This window comes from Pseudorca crassidens, chromosome 3 (assembly GCF_039906515.1).
Source record: "Pseudorca crassidens isolate mPseCra1 chromosome 3, mPseCra1.hap1, whole genome shotgun sequence".
Lineage (NCBI taxonomy): Eukaryota > Metazoa > Chordata > Mammalia > Artiodactyla > Delphinidae > Pseudorca > Pseudorca crassidens.
Window position 1 is genome coordinate 42,198,421 of NC_090298.1, and position 10,363 is coordinate 42,208,783.

General features: G+C 42.0%; 1 long non-coding RNA gene across 1 annotated transcript; it reads left to right on the forward strand.

The window, feature by feature from the left end:
• Positions 1-746: 746 nt before the first annotated feature.
• On the forward strand, positions 747-7,231 carry LOC137220678 (uncharacterized). The gene is made up of 3 exons (XR_010941740.1): positions 747-2,265; positions 2,802-2,927; positions 3,450-7,231. It is a non-coding gene; the product is annotated as an uncharacterized lncRNA (long non-coding RNA).
• Positions 7,232-10,363: the final 3,132 nt, after the last annotated feature.

Sequence of the window (10,363 nt, forward strand, 5' to 3'; positions counted from 1 at the left end):
ATTGGGAGTGCAGAGTCTTACCCACTGAACCACCAGGGAAGTCCCTGTCTTTGATTTTTTGATGTTTGAAGATGATGTGCCTGGGCATAGGGTTTTCTTTTTTGTTGTTGTTGTTTTTGTATTTATTCTTTAGTATTTAGTATATTTTAGTATTTATTTAGTATTTAGTATTTATCCTGAGTTGTGTTCTCTGAACTTCCTGGGTATGTGGGATGGTGTCTAATATTAATTTGGGGGTAGTTTATCAGTTATTATTGCTTCATATATTTCTTATCTTTTTTCTTTCTTGTCCTTCTGGTATTCGCATTATGCCTATGTTACACCTTTTATAGTTGTTCCACGGTTCTTGGATATCCTGTTCTTTTTTTTTTTTCAGTCTTTTTTCTCTTTGCTTTTCAGAGCCCACATTCTAGAATTCTGTGTCTCAACTGCCCACTGATTTCCCTTCATCCCCACTGCTATGGTGCAGCAAACACATATACACTGAGGGAGCTCTACGGTAAGGATTACTCAGCTATGACTGAGTGAGGTGTAGGCATCCATGTGTCTGTCTTTCCCTTTGGGCACTCAACTTCCCCTCTGCTACATTTCAGTCTGGAACATGGCCTGGGAAGCCAGAGTTGTTCAGAGAATGGGCTCTATTTTTGTGTGTCTAGGATCCTTTAGTCAATACTTCCACAAACTGAGGCTGGTTATTTAACTTCTTTTGCTTCAGTTTCCTCTACTGTAAAATGGGCATGATGATAATAGGACTGAAATGTAAAGTATGTAGCAAAAGATGCTATTCCTTTATTCCTTGCTAATACTGGCCACATATATTGAGGCCTACCAGATGCCAGGTGTTGTTCGGAGTGCAGGTTTTGGTAGGTAGAATAAGGAGAGATGGTGTGATGTGAGAGTGAGGGGTGCTAAGGACATGACATGAGAGAAAAAGACAGAGCACCAAAGAAGGAGTTAAGAGTTGCAGAATAGCCAAAGCTGAAGTTTAGTTCAAAACAAACTTCATTTCTTTTGCAGTTCCAATTTTCCTAGACCAACTCCTGACTGATTATCCAGAACCTCTAAACACCAGGAACGTGGATGAGGGAGGGAGTGAGAACCGATATCCCAATTCTCCCCACCTCTCCCTCCAAGGAATCCAGGGCTTCATTTGGACCCTTTTTAACTCCTCGCTCCTGTACTGTCTTCCTGGCAGAGGCTCTGTAACTCCACTTACTTGAACAGATGAAGGCAGCTCAGATTCAAAGTTCTGAGTGTTTTTCGCCATGTTCCAGCTGAGTCATCCAGGTCAGCACAAGGTTTTCCTAGTCCAGGATGTGGAAGATGGCATTTTAACTGCAGCTGGAGATTTCACAAATCCAAAAAATGCCAGAGGAAAGGACTAAGGGAGTAACCGAGGGTGGCTTATGTGAACAGCAGCCCTCCTTAACATTTGTTCAGGGCTTTCCAACCAGCCAGGGACAAACACAGGAGAGGTTCAGTGACCTTCTCAGGATCGCACAGCTCAAAAGAAAATGGTGGGGCTTCCTGATGCACATTTCTTAATTTGTTTGTTTGTTTTTTAGTGACCTGTTGACTACCTCCTGTTATTTGAACTGTTACAGTTTTCCAGGCTTGATCAGACTACAATTGCATAAGAAAAAGCATAAGAATAATTCTTACAATCTCAAGGTAGAAAAGGATTTCTTCACTAAGACACGGAGGAATCAACTGCAAAAGAAAATATTATTTATGGTGGGATTTTTTGGATATAAATTTAAAATTTTTAATGTAGTCAAATTTATCAAAGAGTAAACACCAGCTACTGACGGGGAGAAGATAACTGACCCTCATAATCACCAAAGGAAAAATATCCAGCCCATAAGAGGAATTCCTACATCAACAGGAAATAAAAAGCTAAAATATCCAATAGAAAAATAGGCTAAGGACATAACCCAGCAACACACATAAGAGGAACCAGAATAAGAAATAAATATGAGCAATGCTCCGTCTTCCTAGAAATCAAGAAAATTCAATTAAACAACTGTGAGATCTCAATTCTCCATAATATCTCCAATACTTGGGGGTGTCAGACTTTTCCTTTTTTGTCAGTCTGATGAGTATGAAATGGTAACTCTTATGTAATGCTGGCAGCGACGTGAATTGGTACAACCAATGTGGAGAATAACTTGATAACATATAAAGATGTGTCTACAATTAGACTCATCAATTTTATTCTATGTGTCTACTTCTCAGAGATTTTCACACATATACCAGGATACACAGGTGAGAAAGTTTCATTTGTGGCATGTTCATCATTGTGAAAAACTGGAAATAACATAAATATCCATCAACAGAAGAGTGTATCAGTAAATTGTGCTATATTCACACAGTGGAAGCTTCTATAGCAGCTAAAATTAACGAAATAAAGCTACATGTATGTATCTACAGGTATAAATCTCAAAGACATTATTGATGAGAAAAGCAAGTTGCAGATGGATAGCATACTCTTGATATCATTTCTATAAAGATTTTAAACATGCAAAACCATAGTAAATACTGTTAATGGATACATATACATGTGGTAAAGACATTTCTTGGGAAAAATAAATACAAAATTGAAGATAGTGTTGGCTTCTATGAGGAGCAAAGGAGGGAAATGGGATTGGAAGAGATACACAGGAAGCTTCAACTATATCTAAAATGCTTTTATTTTTTTCCTTAATGTTTTGCCATATTTTATTAAATCTTTAAAAAAAGTTCTGAAGCAATCTATATGGTGGATACGTAGGAGTAATGTTATTCTCTGTATTCCTCTATAGTGTGAAGTATTTCATAGTAATAAAAGAGAAAGAAATATCTCCAATGACAATGTGTAGATTATTTTGGAGGAGTAAGTCTGGGGATAAGAAGACCAATTAACCTGGTTAAGAAGCAGTGGCAATAAGGTGAGTAATTGTGAAGGGCCCAGATTATGGCAAAGGAGTGGGGATGGAGGGGAAGACATTTCAAAGGTAGAATCAACTGAGCTTGGAGATTCATTATATGTGGGAAATTAGAAAAAAGAAAGAATCAAAGACGAGCTAAGAGACTCACAACTTGAAAGGCGAGTTGGCTGATACAGTTGGGAATACAGGAGGAAGATAGGCTGGGGTTGGCAGAATTGACAGGTTGGGTTTGAGGGATCCATGTGTCACTTAAGCACAGCCATCCGGTAGAAATGTAGGCCTAGCCCTGGAAAGGGTGTCAATTAGGTTTCAGCCCTGTACCTTACATGTGCCCAGGCACTTATGTATCTACCCATACACATGACTCAGGAATTTCTTCAAGCTGCCACTCTTCCTTCTCTGATGGTTTAATTGTCATATCAACTCCATCTTCTTTGGAGGATTACTGGTTTGACTCTCCATTCTGATGTCATATACTCTGACTGCTCTTTTTCTTTCCAACCTCTGATTTCTTGCTGATAGCTCCCACTGCCAAACGCACCAGAAGCCAGAGGGCAAGGGAACTTGGGTGATGATGCAGCCTGTAAGAATCAGCCTTCGAGGGCTCAGAGCAAGACAGAGAAGGGTGGAGAATCGATCCTTGGTGGATGTGAGGGGATACCAATGGAGAATAGCCGGGATAGCCATGTTTGGTCCAAGAGTGAGAACATAACTTGATCCCTGTCAGCAGGACGATGCTGTGCTATGACTAGCTCAGCCTAGACTATGGGTCACAGGCCGGGGGAAGAGGGTTTGTTACCAGAGGCAGGAAATTAGGAAACTTGCTAGGCCTTGAAAATCTACTACAAAGTCCAAATGAATAGTCTACTACAGTCATGCATGCAGATGTAGTAGGAAAACCACAGGAGTGCTTACTTCAGAAGAGGATGTAGTGAGGAGAGGAGATGGACAAAGCCAAAGATATACCCAATTAAAGTACTGACATTTAGGGAAGAACTCTCAGAAGAAGAAATGCTTACAAAGTGACTGAGAATAAGCAACCAGATTGGTAGGAGGAACACAAGAGTGTGGTCTTACTAAAGCCGAGGGAGCAGAGAGTTTCAAGAAGACAATGGTCAAGAGTGTAAAATGCCGAACTAATAACACCAAGTGGAAGCGTGTAAGTGGGAAAGGGGAAGACGAGGAGGAGAAAACAGTTATAGCTTTGGAGATGACTGAATTCCCTGAAAGGGTGCACTGAAAGGAAAGAAAGAAGAGAGCCGTGGGACGATGATGAAATGATAATAACACAGATAGTCAGGAAAGAACAGAAAAGGTCAACTCAGTACATCCCGACCCCAAAAAGCTTTGTGGGGAATAAGATCTGGATTATATCTGATAATTACAGTCATTTAAAAACAGAAATGGATTCTTATATTATCCTCTTTCAGTTACATCTTTACGTGGACCCATTAGATTCTGGAGCCTCCCATAACTTTCTCCATCTTCGAATTATAGCCCATCAAACTGTCTTTCTAGGGGGAAGAAGGAGAGGGGAACTGCCATCCAGCGGCAGAGTGAGGCATGGAAGACAAAGGTGGTGACAGAGCACAGCTGGGGCACAGGAGGCCCAGATCGAAGTCCCAGTTCTGCCATGACCACATTGCTAAACACAGGGCCACTTGCCCATGTCCATAGGCCTCATTTGGGGTTGGATTGGGTGCTCCCTAGTGCTGCTTTCATCTTTGACTATCTGTGGCTCTGATCCTGAAGGGCAGGGAGGGAAACTCCTAAGGGTTCTGTGAAAGCAGCATCCCTTGATCAGCAAGGGTGCTCCCTGGTGAATAGGTCTAGCAAAGACCCCTGAAGCATTTCATTCTCAGTGCTCACAGATGTGCTACCTGACAGGGGTCTTTGGGAGGTGCTCTCCTCAAAACTCAGAGCAGATTCTAGGGCCCTTCACCAGCTTCTCTTTCCACAGGTCGATGTGGAGCAAAGGTGCCTGCTCAGCAGGCAAGGAGAGAGCCCTTAGCAGGCAAGGAGCTGGCTCAGTGCCTAGAGCAGGTGCTCAGAAAACGGGCAGGGCGTGGCCTGCGCTGGATGGAAAGTCTGAGGCCGGGTGGTGTGCTCGGGGCCAGAACACTTTGGGAGGAGCTGCCAAAATCATTCAGACAAGCACCTGGGGGAATTTCCGTTGTCCCCAAAGTACCTTTTAATTTGAAAATAATTAGGAGGCAGGTCAGAGGGTTTTTCATCACTTGGCAGCGGGTGACAGTGCCTGGTCTTGGAGAGCCACTCTATGCAGTTACAGGCTCCAATTAGGTGTGAGAAGAGGTTACTGCTGCCTGCCAGCTGGGGGAGAGCCAGGCAGCCTGTCATCTCTTGTCTCATAAATACCAGGGGCTCCAGCACCAGGCCCAGAAAGACCAATGACACCATTCATCACATAAAACTTGCCAAACACCGGAGGAAGCTCACAGGTTCTGCAGCAAATCTTTTCACCCAAGGGCCTGAGATGACACCACTCAGAGATTTCTGCAAGTAGAGATGCAGGTGATATAGCCAGTATAAGAGGACAGTCCGTTTCTGAGTTCCACCAAAAAGAAATATGAACAGAGAAGACTTTACTGATGATTTTGGAGCAGAAATGGACTCTCATGACACAGCAAGGCAAGGAACTTCATATGCAGGGCAGCCCCCAGCATCTCTTCAACAGCCTGTGAGCCCTCACGATTGGGCTGTTTGACCTGGTTCTCACCTCTCTGAACTTTGTGCTTTCTCCTTCCATTCCTTCCCTTGTCTTCCCCCTTCATCTCCAAAGCAAAAGCAAATTTCTCTCCATGTCCTGTGCAGGCCAGTTTTACTTTATTCTTTGAAGTTCTATGGCCAAAAAACACCCAGGCCCTCAGGGTCCCCAAAACATTTCCAAACAACAGCTATCAAGATAATAAAATAAGGCTTTCAAGCAATTTATAAATATTGCCTAATAGAAAGTCTTCTCAACCCTGTCCTACATCAAGAGAAAGTGAATGTTTTGATACTCAGAGGCAAAGTCAAAATACAAACGAGTTTTCGGCTCCTCAGCCTGGTTCTCTAACACACAGTGTGAATATTGGGGAAAACCCTCCTCAACTTACAAACCTCCAGATCAGAATGTTCCCTCAGACACGTGCTCCCAGGGCAGGAGAAGTTCCTTTTCACCTCCCATCGCTTCTTCTCTCATTTTCCTTCCCTCTCCCGAAGGACAAACCCAACCACAAGGTGACCTAGGCCACGGAGTCAGGGGTGCATCTCTCCAGCTCTGCGACTGCCTCTCACCCTCAACTCATCCCCCATCTCCTGCCCTTGCTGGCAGTGGAGCAGACCCGCTGATGTGAGCAGGCGGAGAGCAAAGGGTAGTCTCTCAGCGCAGGAGGTGGCCGTGAGGACAGGGCCCCAGAGAGCGGGCAGCGTGGGGATTAGATGGCCATGATCCCACACTGCAGGACTACTGGCCACACCGCCTCTGCGCCTGAATTTGAGGATATGGTGTCACTATTTCGGGGTATGTCAAGCGAGTGCCTTAAGCACTTTGATAATTTAAAATCCTAATTGACTTTTTCCTTCACATCAATTGCAGGGAAGTGATACCCTTTCTGGGATGGGATTACTTCTTTCTTTGATTGGCAGCCTGAGGCAAGTCTCTCCCCAGAACTCTGGGTTCCCTGTCAACAATTAGCAGCGGAACCTGCAGAATCCTATGGAATGTTAATGTGGGGCTGCCTGCACTTGCCAGCTGGTTGTCTTCACCACAAACCTTTAATTTCCTAGTACCCCGTTCTCCTTTAACCCCATCCCTCCCCAGACCAATACAAGCATCTGAAGGTAAATAAACCCATCAAGGGAGCTCATAACCCTAAACACCTCCATTTTATTGAAGCCAGTAAAACAGGCCAGTTAAACTTTCCCAACGCTCTTCGACTGCCACCCCCAAAACCGAAAAATATCCCAGCTCTGTCTTCAATGTATCTCTTTTACTTGTTAAAAATAGATGTTCCTGGATCTAGTATGTATTGCAAAAATAAAACTCATTTGCAAAACCAACAAAGGACTTAAGACATTGCATTTCCATCGATCTGAACGGGACGAGTGCAAACAGATTCAGCATTGAGCTGCCACAGCTTGATGATATTAACCTCAACATGCTATGGTTGTGACAAAAGGGTACAAGATGAATAAAGCCTAAGGAGGTAATGTATAACATGGTGACCAGAGTTGACAAAACTGTATTGCATAATTGAAATTTGCTAAGAGAGTAGAACTTAAATGTTCTTACAAAAAAAAAAAAAAGTGTGTGAGGTGACGGTGTCCATTATAACTTAAAGGGAGGGAACCCTTTCCCAATGTAAATGTGTGTCAAATCATCACAATGTTCACTTAAATATCATATTTGTCAATTATACCTCAATAAAGCTGGAAAAGAAGGGTATGAATGTGTACTTGTCTTCAAATATAGAATAATTTAATCAGATTCTCTTCTCAATGATTTGGGGTGTAGAGTGGGTGGAGGAAGGAATGAAACTTGTTACTGACCTTTTCCAGTTGGTACCCAACAAGGGTCCTTCTGCAGGGTGTCCTTTGAGCCAATAGAACGAGACTGAGTTTAGTTCAGAAGCAAAGGAAAGCTTTATTCTTTGATCAAAGAGTGGAGAGGTGCCAGCTCGAGTTCTAGAGTACAACTCTTCCCACAGGCCAGCTATTGTTGGGCTGCTTCATAGGGCTCTCCTCAGTGGGGGGGGGGGGGGGGGGGGGGGGAGGGGCAGAGCACTCCTGCACAGGCGCGCTGTCCACAGCGGGGTCTCTGTGCACTGCGTGCCATCGCCATATTTTTTTTATTTTTTACATCATTATTGGAGTATGATTGCTTTACAATGGTGTGTTAGTTTCTGCTTTATAACAAAGTGAATCAGTTATACATATACATATGTTCCCATATCTCTTCCCTCTTGCGTCTCCCTCCCTCCCACCCTCCGTATCCCACCCCTCCAGGCGGTCACAAAGCACCGAGCTGATCTCCCTGTGCTATGCGGCTGCTTCCCACTAGCTATCTACCTTACGTTTGGTAGTGTATATATGTCCATGTCTCTCTCGCGCTTTGTCACAGCTTACCCTTCCGCCTCTCCATATCCTCAAGTCCATTCTCTAGAAGGTCTGTGTCTTTATTCCTGTCTTACCCCTAGGTTCTTCATGACGTTTTTTGTTCCTTAAATTCCATATATATGTGTTACCATATGGTATTTGTCTTTCTCTTTCTGACTTACTTCACTCTGTATGACAGACTCTAGGTCTATCCACCTCATTACAAATAGCTCAATTTCGTTTCTTTTTATGGCTAATATTCCATTGTATATATGTGCCACATTTTCTTTATCCATTCATCCGATGATGGACACTTAGATTGTTTACATCTCCGGGCTATTGTAAATAGAGCTGCAATGAACATTTTGGTGCATGACTATTTTTGAATTATGGTTTTCTCAGGGTATATGCCCAGTAGTGGGATTGCTGGGTCATATGGTAGTTCTATTTGGAGTTTTTAAAGGTACCTCCATACTGTTCTCCACAGTGGCTGTATCAATTTACATTCCCACCAACAGTGCAAGAGGGTTCCCTTTTTCCACACCCTCTCCAGAATTTATTGTTTCTAGATTTTTTGATGATGGCCATTCTGACTGGTGTGAGATGATATCTCATTGTAGTTTTGATTTGCATTTCTCTAATGATTAATGATGTTGAGCATTCTTTCATGTGTTTGTTGGCAGTCTGTATATCTTCTTTGGAGAAATGTCTATTTAGGTCTTCTGCCCATTTTTGGATTGGATTATTTGTTTTTTTGTTATTCAGCTGCATGAGCTGCTTATAAATTTTGGAGATTAATCCTTTGTCTGTTGCTTCATTTGCAAATATTTTCTCCCATTCTGAGGGTTGTCTTTTGGTCTTGTTTATGGTTTCCTTTGCTGTGCAAAAGCTTTGAAGTTTCATTACGTCCCATTTGTTTATTTTTGTTTTTATTTCCATTACTCTAGGAGGTGGGTCAAAAAGGATCTTGCTGTGATTTATGTCATAGAGTGTTCTGCCTACGTTTTCCTCTAAGAGTTTGATAGTTTCTGGCCTTACACTTAGGTCTTTAATCCATTTTGAGCTTATTTCTGTGTATGGTGTTAGGGAGTGATCTAATCTTATACTTTTACATGTACCTGTCTAGTTTTCCCAGCACCACTTATTGAAGAGGCTGTCCTTTCTCCACTGTACATTCCTGCCTCCTTTATCAAAGATAAGGTGACCACATGTGCGTGGGTTTATCTCTGGGCTTTCTATCCTGTTACATTGATCTTTCTGTTTTTGTGCCAGTACCATACTGTCTTGATTACTGTAGCTTTGTAGTATAGTCTGAAGTCAGGGAGCCTGATTCCTCCAGCTCTGATTTTTGTTCTCAAGATTGCTTTGGCTATTCGGGGTCTTTTGTGTTTCCATACAAATTGTGAAACTTTTTGTTCTAGTTCTGTGAAAAATGCCAGTGGTAGTTTGATAGGGATTGCATTGAATCTGTAGATTGCTTTGGGTAGTAGAGTCATTTTCACAATGTTGATTCTTCCAATCCAAGAACAGGGTATATCTCTCCATCTATTTGTATCATCTTTAATTTCTTTCATCAGTGTCTTATAATTTTCTGCATACAGGTCTTTTGTCTCTTTAGGTAGGTTTATTCCTAAGTATTTTATTCTTTTTGTTGCAATGGTAAATGGGAGTGTTTTCTTGATTTCACTTTCAGATTTTTCATCATTCGTGTATAGGAATGCAAGAGATTTCTGTGCATTAATTTTGTATCCTGCTACTTTACCAAATTCATTGATTAGCTCTAGTAGTTTTCTGGTAGCATCTTTAGGATTCTCTATGTATAGTATCATGTCATCTGCAAACAGTGACAGCTTTACTTCTTCTTTTCCAATTTGGATTCCTTTTATTTCCTTTTCTTCTCTGATTGCTGTGGCTAAAACTTCCAAAACTATGTTGAATAAGAGTGGTGAGAGTGGGCAACCTTGTCGTGTTCCTGATCTTAGTGGAAATGCTTTCAGTTTTTCACCATTGAGGACAATGTTGGCTGTGGGTTTGTCATATATGGTCTTTATTATGTTGAGGAAAGTTCCCTCTATGCCTACTTTCTGCAGGGTTTTTATCATAAATGGGTGTTGAATTTTGTCGAAAGCTTTCTCTGCATCTATTTAGAGGATCATATGGTTTTTCTCCTTCAATTTGTTAATATGGTGTATCACATTGATTGATTTGCATATACTGAAGAATCCTTGCGTTCCTGGAATAAACCCCAGTTGATCATGGTGTATGATCTGTTTAATGTGCTGTTGGATTCTGTTTGCTAGTATTTTGTTGAGGATTTTTGCATCTATGTTCATCAGTGA